We start from the raw sequence: 13383 nt of genomic DNA, 5'->3' as shown, positions 1-13383 counted from the left end.
CTGGGAGATCGTGGTACTGTAGGGTGCTTTGCCTGTTTAAAAGTCTCCTCACTATTTGACTGCTGGCTGATCTCAAACACACGCAAACTCACTACTGACAAGTTGATGCAGATTTATAGAAACCATAGGAGACAGGGAAGAATGGCCCCTGTGGGTTTCTGAGACCATAATTCTTTTTTTTCTTTTTTTTTTTGCATTTCCTGTGTGTAGTTATTTTCTTCTTTTTAAAAAATCATTTTATTGGGGGCTCGTACAACTCTTATCACAATTCATCCATCCATCCATCCATCCATCCATCCATTGTGTCAAGCACATTTGTACATATGTTGCAATCATCATCTTCAAAACATTTTCTTTCTACTTGAGCCCTTGGTATCAGCTCATTTATTTCCCTCCCTTCCCCACCCGTTCTCCCTCATGAACCCTTGATAATTCATAATTTTTTTCATGTCTACACTGTCTGATGTCTCCCTTCACCCTCTTTTCTGTTGTCTGCTCCCCCAAGGGAGGGGGTTATATGTAGATCATTGTGATCGGTTCCCACTTTCTCCTCCACCTTCCCCTTCTGGTATGGCTACTCTCATTATTGGTCCTGAGGGCTGTATCTGTCCTGGATTCCCAGTGTTTCCAGCTCTTATCTGTACCAGTGTACATTCTCTGGTCTAGCCAAATTTGTAAGGTAGAATTGGGATCATGATAGTTAGGGGGAAGGAAGCATTAAAGAACTACAAGAAAGTTGTGTTTCATCAGTGCTATACTGCACCCTGACTGGCTTATCTCCTCCCTGAGACCCTTCTGACAGGGGATGTCCAGTACTGTTTATGAGAGTAGATAGCCATGTCTCCTACAGAGTGGCCAGTGGTTTCAAACACCTAACCTTGCGGATTGCAGACTGATGTGTAACCACTATGCCGCCAAGGCTCCTTACTGGGCTGAACTAGTTCAAGAGAAATGACATTGTCTGTGTATCCATCAGGGTTCAACTAGAAAACAGAATCAGTAGGGGCGCCATACTAAGAGGTTTATAGTAAGGAATGGACTCATAGGATTGTAAGGACGACAATCTAGTCAAGTCCAAACTCTGTAGAGTGGACCACCAAGAAGGCTAGGACTCTCAGGGGGAACAGAAGTCTAAAAGTGAAATCTCTTCTTCAGAGCAATCTCCGCTCTGCTCCAAAAGCCAGTCAACGGAGTCCATCCATATCTCTTAGAATAAATTTCCTTGCTTGCAATCATCTCATTCCGAGCTTTAATCACATCGGCAGAATGCCTTCACAGGAATGTAGCCTATTCAGAGGTGCACAAAACTGGCCATTACCTCTGAGAACTGATTCAAAATCACATGGGAAGGAGAAAGTGAAAGGGGGCAGCTAGCCAATAGTTTGAGGGTGCTTGAGGTTGTGAGGCATATGTGGGGGTTCATTATACTCTTCTGTTTTGCGTAGGTTCATAATATTTTAAATTAAAAAATAAAACGACTTAGTATGCTTAAAAACTCTTTCAGAATCTCATTGTTTTCTACTCAATCTAATTGCTTCTTGAAACTTTCTCTCTGCACAGGTTTATGCAGTTCATATTCCATACATATAATTTTACATCATACTTTTTTCACATTGTTATATAATAAGCATTTCCACACCTCATTATTAACTCTTACCAAACTGTCGAATAAAATGTTTAAGACCTCTGGCTCTGACATCACACAAACCTGGGTTCAAATCCCAGTTATTCTGTTTATTGCCATCTGACCTTGGCCTAGACTTCTAAGTCTTTTATATCTCACTTTCCTTTAAAGTAAGCATCCCAGGGTTTGGGACTTGCATGAAATCCCAGCTCCAACTTAAGAATAATTAGTTCTTACATCATGACCCTGTTCAATACTCGCCCTCATGGAGCACAGAAGATACGGGTGCTAGAGCAAAGTGTGGTGAAGAAATTAGATGGTGCCCAGCTATTAGATAAAATAGCAATTGGGGTCTTAAAGGTTTGTCTCCAAGTGAGCAGACATCTACATGAGATGTCAACTAAGTCCACATGGAAGAAGCGCACCAACATCAGTGACCAAAGGATTGTAAATCACAGAATCCAAAGTCGAAGGAGGGAATAGTAACAAGAGTCTAAATTGTGAGAATTTGGTTTTCAAAAGGCTGTGAATGACAGTGGGAGCCCTAGATTCATTTGTAAGATGTACACAGGAAATAAGCCTATGGCTCTGTCCCTCTCGCCATAATAGAGGGATGGGAAGAAGCTGGTTACCAAATAGCGTAGCGGAGAGATGACTATAGGAGATCAAAATGATAGACCTGACTTGAACAGTTAAAATCTTATCAGATGATCCCCCCACTCTGAAGCACATTGTGCCTGATCTGGTTTTCAACATTTTCTCTGTTTTTAGTTTTTGTTTTCTATATTGGAGTTTATGTCAGATGTATTTTGTCATTGGGTGTAACCCTCTTGAATTTTTGTTATATATTTTTCTGGTTGTCAGTAATGTCAACCCAGGATTGACCTATAGACACAGCAAGTAGAATAAGGGTTCCTGGGCGGGGTGGGGGGGGTGAACAGGACAGGAAGATAGTGGAGAACTGATGTCACGGAGTTCAAGAAGAAAGAGAAAGTTTGAAACTGATTGTGGTAGCAGTTGTACAATGTAGCTTGATGTGATTGAACAATATTTTATCTGTATTCACTCCCAATAAAACAGTTTGGGAAAATAATCATTTTGTTCCATTCATTCATTCAGCTACTATCAATTATGGAGCCCTGGTGGTGTATTGGTTATGCATTGGACTGCGATCCACATGGTTGGCTGTTCAAAACCAGTGACACCTCTGATCCACATGGTTGGCTGTTCAAACCAGTGACACCTCCCTGGGAGAAAGACTGGGCTTTCTACTCTCACAAAGAGTTACAGTCTTGGAAAGCCACAAGGGTCCCCGTGAGTCAGCACTGACTTACAGGAAGTGAGTGCTCTCTTCGCTTGCTCTTGCTCTGACTCTATCTTTTCAACTTCAGCCAGGAAGATCGCTGCAAAGGTGGGCATGTCAGGAGTCCCCGAACAGAGCATCCTGAAATGGAGCTTGGGTGAACTCAGAGATCCTCTATTTCTTAAATATGCGAAACCATACGAGGATGACCAGATAGCTAAGTTCCAGCGTCATTTCAGTTGGATTTGGGGAGGAAATACAAAGAGCTCTTTGGCTTCTAATCAGGCATCTCTGCCCAGAAGTCAATGTGTACACTGCTTTCATTTCCAGCTTTGCTCTGCCTAGATTTTCTGTCCCTTCTTCCCAGACAGCAGTAGTATTCCAGAATTTCAGATTCTCACAGACCCCACACTTTCTGTATGAATCTCCAAAACGATTGACCCGAGCTCATCTTTAAACCTGAAACCAAAAATATCTCCTGAAGTCTTCTTTAATCCAAATGTGTTAGTCCAGCTTGACTAGAGAAACAAATCCAGTAACACTCATATATGTATCAGAAATAGCTTTATATCAAGGAGTAATTATGTCAAGAAAGTGTCCAAGACCGGTGTCAGGGGAAGCCAGCCCCTAACACATCGTTATGGGTCCGGTAGGCGCAATTGTACAGCAATAATAAGTAAAGATCATAGTGAAGTTATTGAGAGCATGAGAGATAGAAGAGAAATATTGAAATAAATGGAATCAGACACGATTCATGGTAGCATGCTCACCTCAGCCCCACTTGATGGTCCACGTGGAGGGAGAGAGTGATCTTTAAGGCTAGCCCAGGCTTTTTATATTCTCCGGGGACATGCTAGCCCCCTAATAACAGGTGAGTACATACATCACAGGGATGGGTTGTGCTATAGGTAATACAGTCATGAGGGGAGTGGTCTAGGGACATACATGCCATAGTAAGAGGAGGGATTGGGGGTATACATGTGATAAGATGGATAGATAACTTTAGATGTCATGGAGTCATTTTGGCCTGTTCCCTGACTCAACTGATAGAGGTGATTATTGGTAGGATGAGAATGCTTCTGTCGCAGGCCTCAGGAAGTGAGGACTGCCATATAGTCTGGTGACTAATCAGGGAGGATGCCTGTGAGCATCTGACCTCCCCCTCAGGGAGGATGCCTGTGAGCATCTGACCTCCCCCCCACAGACCGGTCCACATGTCCCCCTTCAGACTCATGCAGCTACATGCGATGGTGCAGAATGCAGGATGCTCACAGGCCGGTGGGTGCAGGGTCAGGTGGATCCCAGGTGGGTGGAAACATGGCAGGGCTCCAGCAGCTCCCAGAATGGCCAGAAGGCAGCAAGGTGAAGGCAGACAAGGCCATGCCCTGCACACCCCTCATCCAGAACACCATCCAACTGTGACCTGATTGACAGGTTGGTCTCCAGCCCTAGAAAGGAGTGTCTGGTTGACATAAAATCATCAAGTGACCACACCCAATAATAGTATAGCGTCACTAGTGGCATGGTGGTTCTGCATTGGGCTGCCGACCACAAGGCCAGCAGTTTGAAACTGCCAGCAACTTCTCAAGATCAAAATGAGGTTACAGGCTCGGACACCCATAGAGTTACAGGCTCGGACACCCACAGGGGCAGCTCTCCCCCATCCTAAAGGGTTGCTATGGGTTGACCTTGACTTGATGGCAGTGAATTCAATACCAAATGCCTGTGTGTTAGTCCGGTTAGACTAGAGAACAAATTCAGAAACACTCATATGTGTATAAGAAAAAGATTTTTATACAAGAGCAGTTGAATATTGAGAAAAAATCCCAGCCCAGTCTAGATCAAGTCTGTAAGTCCAGTACTAATCTATAAAGTCCTCTTCAGACTCTCGAAACACATGCAATGTGCCAAATGCAGGAAGATCACAGGCCAGTGGGTGGGGAGTATTGTGGGTCCAGTGGCGTCGTAAGCATCTCAGTGCTGGTAGATGTCTCCATGTATATATATAATATATATTATTAAAGTCATCGAGAGCATGAGAGATAGAAGAGAGAGTCAAGTAATGGAGTCAGACACAATTCATGGTAGCGTGCTCACCTCCTGGATGGCCATGATCTTACCAGCCAGGCCCATGCTCAGCGTGGGCCAAGGGGAGGTGGCGTGGAGACCCAGCAGGAGGCTCGAGGTCCAGGCAGGAGGTTGGAGAGCCAGGCCAGAGGCTGGAGCCCTGGGTGCGAGGCTGGAGAACCATGCTTATTGCTAACCGAGCACAGGAAGGGGCAGTACAATAGGCATACACATCGTGGGAAGGGGATGTATGAGAGGCACAAGGGTGACAGGAAGGGGATGAGCTAGGGGGTGTGCCCATATGAATGGGAAGGTCTAGGGGTATGCATGTGACAAGATGGGCGGACCCTAGATTCAAGATGGCAGCCTAACCTTGATCATCCTTGGGTGGGTTTGACCTCTCTGGTGTCTCCTACAAGGAAACAGACAACTACTATCCTTATCAGAAGGGAGTGGGCCCTATTGTTGTGGGATAAACAGTGGTGTCTGCTTGCTCTAGATGGCTGGTAGCTCTTAGGGAGAATGACCCCTGATCTATTCTTGATGACCTCCAAGTGTGCAGTCATTCGCAAGCAGCTAAATTTGGCATCTATTTGGGGGAGACAGCTTGGGAGAAATCCTGTTTCCCCTAGTGATCCTTTCCCCCTTCCTGCCCCTTCTTCCCACCTTCCCCTGTCCTCCTGGTATAACTACTCCCATTCCTGTCCCAGGACTCCATGAGCTCTTATGTCTTCTCTGTACCCACAACAGAGTTTCTAAACACATAATAATGTTCAATCTGACCATAGGTATAAACAATTACATGGAATTATGCATATAATAAAAGCAAAGTCTATTGCAAGTGAGGATGCCAATCAAGAGGCAATATGGAAATATCTTAATAGTTTAGTGATTTGGGTCCGGTATTATTTAGTGTTTTACTTCACTAATATTTTAAAACTCTTGAAATCTAGTTTTGTGTACTTCTTATTGCTCTTATTTAAGTATTAACTGTTGAAATAATAAGCTATCTTTTGGTATATCTTTTTTATACTTAAAACGGTCATCAGGGCCGAGAACCAGTTGTTAAATTATTTGAATCCCACCACTGATTGCAAGTAATGCCAATGTTTCTGAATACTTAATTTCTTCGGACATTCACCATAGAGTAAGCTTTGTTATCCTTTCTAATTTACATAAAAATATTAGATGTGATATTAAGCAACAAGATTTATAAGTCAAAATAAAAGGCTTAAAAATTTTTAGGCTTTTAAAATGTTAAATAAAAAAAGAGAGGGGGAGAGAAAGCTGTTTTAATGCCAAGTAATTATTGAAAGTCCTTTCTGTGCACAAAAGCTCTTTTCAGAGAGTTGGAAAGAAAAGTCTGTACTGAGTTGTTTGTGTGTGTGTGTGAAAACAGGGTTAACAATAAATCCGCAGACTAAAGGTTGCCAGGACCCTGAGAATCTAGGAAACACAAAGTCTTGGAGATCCCCCACCTGCCCAAGAAGTTGATTGCCTTGAATCTGGTCACAAGGCCCATAAGAGGCCTCCTTAGAAGAGGCATCAGGATGGCAAGTCGCATGGCTGAGAAGGGGCCTTTGTTCATACCAATTTGGGCTGTTGAGTGGCAGAGACTTTCAGGAGCTGTGCTGTACATGGTCAGGCATTTGTTTGTCTCTCCTGTAGTCAGTCCGGGCTGTCCTGACGTCTTGGCTCCACCCTCCCTGTACCCCTAATGCCCATAGAGCGGCTTACGATTACAATCCTCATTTACAGAAGTGCCACCCCTATCATGCCTCGGAATACACAGAGGGAGCCTGCTTCCAAGAGCTATTAGAAATCGTCCTGGGAGCTATAGCAGGACAGTTCTGCCCAAGGGCAGAGCTCAGCTTCATCACCCCACTTACCTACAGGCCACGTCGTCTAACAAACTCTGGAGATTCCTGAACACCTAATTGTGCTCACGCGGAACCTGTGCACGGATCAAGAGGCGGTTGTGCAAACAGAAGAAGGGAATGCTGCATGGTTTAAAACCAGGAAAGGTGTGCGTGAGGGTTGTTCCCGCCCACCATACTTATTCCATCTGTATGCGAGCAAATCATCAGAGAAGCTGATGTGCTGTCAGGATGGAAGGAAGGTGTCTTAACGTATGATGTGGAGATGACACAACCTGGTTTTCTGGAAGGGAGGAGGAATTGAAGCACTTGCTGAGGAAGATCAGGAGTGCAGCCTTCAGTTTAGACTACAGCTCAGTGTAAGGAAGACCCAAATCCTCAAACTTGGAACAAAAGGTCTTCTTGTTATAAATCATTTTAGTGGGGGCTCTTAGAGTTCTTATCACAATCCATACATGCATCCCTTGGGTCAAGCTCATTTGTACGTATGTTGCCATCATCATTTTCAAAACATTTTCTTGACTTGAGCCCTTGATATCAGTTCCTCATTTTCCCTCTCCCCCACCCTCCCTCCCTTATGAACCCTTGATAATTTATAACTTTTTTCCATGTCTTACATCAACCACTGTCTCCCTTCACCTACTTTTCTGTTGTCCATGACCCTAGAAAGGGGTTATAATTAGATTATTGTGATCAGTTCCCTCTTTCTCTCCCCACCTTACCCTCCTGGTATTGATACTCTCATTACTAGTCCTGGGTTGATCTGTCCTGGATTGCCTGTGTTGAGCTCTTCTCTGTACCAGTGCACATGTTCTGGTCTAGCTGGATCTGTAAGGTAGAACTGGGATCATGATAGTGGCTGTGGGGAGGAAGCATTAAAAGACTAGAGGAAAGTTGTATGTTTCATCGGTGCTACACTGCACCCTGACTGGCTGGTCTCTTCCTTGTGACCCTTCTGTAAGGGGATGTCCAATTGTCTACAGATGGGCTTTGGGTCTCGACTCCACACGCCCCCTCATTCACATTGATATGATTTTTTGTTCTGGGTCTTTGATGCTTGATACCTGATATACCTGATAATCGACACCTCATGATCACACAGACTGGTGTACTTCTTCCATGTGGGCTTTGTTGCTTCTCAGCTAGATAGTTGCTTGTTTATCTTCAATCCTTTAAGACCCCAGATACTATATCTTTTGATAGCCAGGAACCATCAGCTTTCTTCACCACATTTGCTTATGCACACGTTCTGTCTTCAGCGTGACAGGGAAGGTGAATATGATGGAATGGCCGATTATTAGAACAAAGTGTTCTTGTGTTGAGGGAGTACTTGAGTCGAGGCCTAATGTCCATCTGCTACCTTAATACTAAGCCTATAAATATATGTACATAGACCTATTTCCCTATAGTTACATATAAATATATTTACATGTGTACATGCCTGTATTTAGACCTCTATAAATGTCCTTTCCATGGAGAAAACATTTCAAGTTGTTAAGGATTTCATCTTGCTTGGATCCACAATCAATGCTCATGAAAGCAACAGCCAAGAGATCAAACGGTGGATTGCACTGGGTAAATCTGCTGCTGCACAAGACCTCTTGGAAGTGTTGGAAAGCAAGGGGGTTACTTTGAGGACTGATGTGTGCCTACCCAAGCCATGGTATTTTCAGTTGCTTTATAGGCCTATGAATATGTGCGAGTTGGACATTGAGCAAGGAAGACCGAAGAAGAATTGGTGCATTTGAATTATGGTGCTAGCGAAGACTATTGAAACTACCAAAGACTGCCAAAAGAACAAACAAATCTCCCTTGGAAAGTCCAGCAGAATGCTCCTTGGAGGCAAGGATGCAAGACTAGCTTCATGGAGTGTGGACAGGTTGTTAGGAGAGACTAGTCCTTTGAGAAGGACAGCGTGCTTGGTAAACTAGACCCTCCACAAGATGGTTTGACGCGGTGGTGGCAACAACGGCCTCAGTCATAAAAACAATTGTGAGGATGGCCCAGTCCTGGGCAGTGTTTTGTTTTGTTGTGCATAGGGTCACTGTAAGTTAGAATCATCCTGTTGGCACCTAACAACGACAACCACAGCAACAACAACAATACACCTTGCTAAATGAGCCCTAGTGGTGCAGTGGATTGCTACGGAACTGCTAACTATCAGCTGTTCCTGGAAGATAGAGGAGACTTTCAGCTTTGGTTAAGACGTACAGTCTCGAAACCCACAGGACAGTTCTACTCCTGCAGCATTGCTGTACATCGAATCATCTCGATGGCAGTGGGTATACCCTGCCAAGAGGTCCCTGGGTGGTACAGATGGTTACCTTAGCAGCTAATGGAGTGGTTCAAGGTCACCCAAAGTTGCCTTCCATGGCCATCTATTTCTGAAAAATATCATTTCTAGTCTAACACAGGTGTGTGCCCCTGTTGCTAAAGACTAGATGTTGTGGTACTAGTACAATGGGAAAGGCACAAAGCAAATATCCCGAACCAGCTACTTCCCATCCCCCACCTGGGAGGTGGGTAGCAGGGTGCTCTGAGGGTGAAATTGGACATCGTAAGGCCTCCATCCCGAATGGCAACGTTGAAAGTGGGAGAGCTTGACGGCCCTTAGTAGTGGCTGAAGTGTGCACAGGGCAAACAAGGATTTGTTCCTCACACATCACAGAGCTTGAGAGAGGTCCTTTTAGAGCAGTGTTTCTCAGCCTGTGGGTTGTGACCCCTTTGGGGGGTCGAAGACCCTTTCACGGGGGTCGCCCAATTCATAGCAGTAGCAAAATTACAGTGCAGTGATGAAGTAGCAATGAAAATAATTTTATGATTGGGGGGTCACCACCACACGAGGAACTGTATGAAAGGGTCACGGCATTAGGAAGGTTGAGAACCACTGCTCTAAGGTTTCAGAGAAAGTAAATCTTTATGGAATCAGATAAGCCTCATCTTTTTTCCTGCAAAGAAGTTGGTGAGATTGAATCACTGATCTTGTGATTAAGAGCCCAAAGTCTAATCCACAGATACCACTAGGGCTCCTTACTCCCTGGCAGTCCGTGGTATATTCAATAGTCTTTGCCAACATCGTACTTTGTAGTGTCCCTCCATCTCTCTCAATGCCGTCCAGTTGGTGGCGACTCCTAGTGAGCAACCCTACAGGACTAGATTAAACTGCCCCTGTGGGTTTCCAAGACTGTAACTTCACAGGAGCAGATAGCCTCTTTTTCTCCTGCAGAGTGACTGGTGGTTTTGAACTGCTGGCCTTGTGGCTTGAAGCCCAATGCATAACTACTAAGCCAATCTTAATTAGGATTTGTTGGAGTTTGCATCATGATGAGATTTGAGTTATACATTTGGAGCAGAATGTGGCGTGCTTGATGCCTCATATCAGAATATGCACCATCTCTGTCCCAGTGTGGTATGTTAACTGCCATCATTTGGTGAATGCGGTAATTTTTGCTAACAATTCTGAAAGGTATTTCAAGCACTACTTCTGGGCAGTATAACAGGGGAACCTCCTAAGTATCCTCCCCACTTCCTCCATGACCCCCTTTAACCCATTCTACGCTCTGGGGCCAAAGGTGTCCCTGTCTGTCTTTTAACTTTTTGTTGTGAGAGGAGCCCAGGTGGTGTCGTGGTTGTGATTCAGGCTGTTAACCACCAGGTCAGCAGTTTGAAACCACCAGTTGCTCCTGACAACAGACAAAAGACAGACAGAGCTTTCTACTTCCATAACGATATACAGTCTCAGAAACCCACAGGTGCAATTCAACCTGTCCTATAGGTTCACGATGAATTGATAATGACTGACTCAATGACACTGAGATTTTTGTTTGTTTGTTTTTGAGATGGAGGTTTACAGAGGGAATCAGTTTTACATCCAGCCGTTCCTACACATTCAGTTTCAACTTATCCATTGTAATGCCTCAATGTACCCTCACTTGTCCAAAAGGATCTTTTAAAAAAATCATTTTCTTGGGGGCTCATACAGCTCTTATCACAGTACATCCAGCCATCCATCCATTGTGTCAAGCACCTTTGTTACATGTTGCCATCATCATTTCCAAAACACTTTCTTTCTACTTGAGCCCTTGCTATCAGCTCATTTCTTCCCCTTCTCCCTCCCTCATGAACCCTTGATAATTTATAATTTTTTTTCTTTACACTGACCGCTAGCTCCCTTCACCCTCTTTCCTGTTGACCGGCCCCCTGTGGGGCTGGGTGTTATATGTCGACCATTGTGATTGGTACCCCCTCTCTCCCCTCTACCTTTCCCTTCGCCTCCTAGTATTGCTACTCTCAATATTGGTCCTGAGGGTATCTGTCTTGGATTCCAAAGGGATCTTTTCAAAAAGCAATTTAGATTGAAGGTTTCCTGTTCAACACATTTCAACAGCTTCCCACATTACTAAAGGTAGCCAAATCTCTTACTCTGACCTTCAAAGCCTAGCATCATATGATCCTATATCCCATTACACTTCCTATCCCATTCCCTCTGTTTCAGTCACCCTGATCTTGATCAGACCCTGACAGGTTCTCCCCGTCCAGGACTTTGCCACATGGTGATTTTCCTCCCAGAATGCTCTTCTCTCTGGTCATACCCCTGGCTTGGCAGTGCACTCTGCCCCCAACACAGAGCACGCTTTCTCAGAGACTTTGTCTTAAACACAGGTCACCCTCTCCCCTCTTGTTGTCTAGCTCACTCCTTTGGTTCCCTCAGACCTATTACACAGTTACAATCATATAACTTATTTTTCTGTCCCTGTGGGGTGTTGCCATTTTGTGCCAGTTAGAATATAAATCCCATGGTGGCTGGATTTTGGCCTCCCCCCTCCTCCTATTATGTGTACAGTGCTTGGCAAGGTTTCAATGAATGGGCTGCAAATAAATTACTACCCTTTATGCCTTCGTATCTTACAGTATACAAAGCAAAAGGCATGTTCTTAACATCATTTTCTTTCTTCCTCAATAGAGCCTATGAAAGGTAAGGTTTATTGTGCCAACCTGGCCAATAAACACATGTGGGATTAATTGAAGGGCGGAGATATAAATAGCTCGGTGAGCCTCACCTTTCTTGTCTCTTGCTCTCTGATGGGTCAGACCAGTGTGTGGCTGCCTTAGCTAGTACCCTGCTTCAGCCAGCCAGGCTCACTTCCTGTGAGACATCTCTGAGGAAAAGCCACATGGACCTACCCCGATGCAGCCCTGGGTGCTGGAGAAGCCGAATGGAGATTCCTGCCAGTGCTGAGATGTTTACATGCGCACTGATTCGGCTTTCCTCCTGCATTCGGAGTAATTGCACGTGTTTTGTGAGATGGGGGACTTTGTTTATCGGTGTCAGACATATGGGCTAATGTTGGATTTATGGGCTGGGATAGCACTGGGTTGGGATGCTTCCTTAATGTACACTTACCCCTTATAAAAAACTCTTTTATACATATGAGTTTCTGTGGATTTGTTTTCTCTATCTACCTAGACTAACTCAGTGCCAAACTGGAAACTAGGCTCAATAGGAAGAGATGGATAAAGTATGGTCTACAGCAACAACAAAGAATAAACAACTACCCTGAACGATATGGTGAATTCTCGTACACATATGCTGATAACTACTAACGTAAATGTTGGTAGCTCAAACCCACTCAGTGACGCCCTAGAAAGGCCTGGTCATCTGTTTTTGTAAAGACAACTGCCATCAGAAGTCTGTGAGGCTGCATGGAGTCAGGACTCAGCATCAATACAATAGCGACAGGTGTGGTTTACCTCTGATTTCTGCACTTCCTTCTCCCACCCAAACCCTCAAAGGGATGCTGTCCTTAAATATTTTTTAAAACCTTTTTATTGGAGCTGCCTGGTTCGACGCTTAACAAAAATGAAAACAAGCCCGCTGTCATCCGCATTCGCTGTTGTTGCGAATCTCACACTGACCGGGAAGAAGCCTTCACAACTGCTCCTTAGGCCCCGCTTTGTTTTCGCACAGGTCTGGCGACTTTTCATCAGCGTGCCCCCTCTCCACACTAAGAGGCAACGTCCACTCATTTCCCCTGAAAAACGGCTTCACGTCATTGGCACCACTCCTGGGGGCTTCCTTATCACACAACAGCAAAGTCGTTCTTCTAAGAGGGGTCAGTCGTTCAGGCCCTACGTCAAATACAATTAGCGGCCCACCAAAGATGTGGAGAATCTGACGGCTGGACCTCCCTCCAGGGCCCTGGCGGTGCTGTGCGTTAAGACACTGGGTTTTGCACCTCTAGTTAACAGGTTCGAACCTACCAGCCGCTCTCGCGGACAAAGATGAGGGTGACCTGCTGCAGTACCGTCTCGATAACCCTAAGCCTTATGGAAGGCGCTAAGTAGGGCCTATTTAGGGTCCTCTCTGAATTCGGAATCCACGTCAGGGTTTTCTTGTATTTTACTCTTTAGAGTGGGGTGACAAATCAAGCCCACCCGCAGCTCCGCTTTGCGCTACGTCTCTTCCCGAAAGCCCTTGCAGCTCAGCCAATCATCGAAAGGAAGGGCAACAT

This window comes from Tenrec ecaudatus, chromosome 8 (assembly GCF_050624435.1).
Source record: "Tenrec ecaudatus isolate mTenEca1 chromosome 8, mTenEca1.hap1, whole genome shotgun sequence".
In the NCBI taxonomy this organism is placed as follows: domain Eukaryota; kingdom Metazoa; phylum Chordata; class Mammalia; order Afrosoricida; family Tenrecidae; genus Tenrec; species Tenrec ecaudatus.
This window is presented reverse-complemented; position numbering follows the sequence as displayed.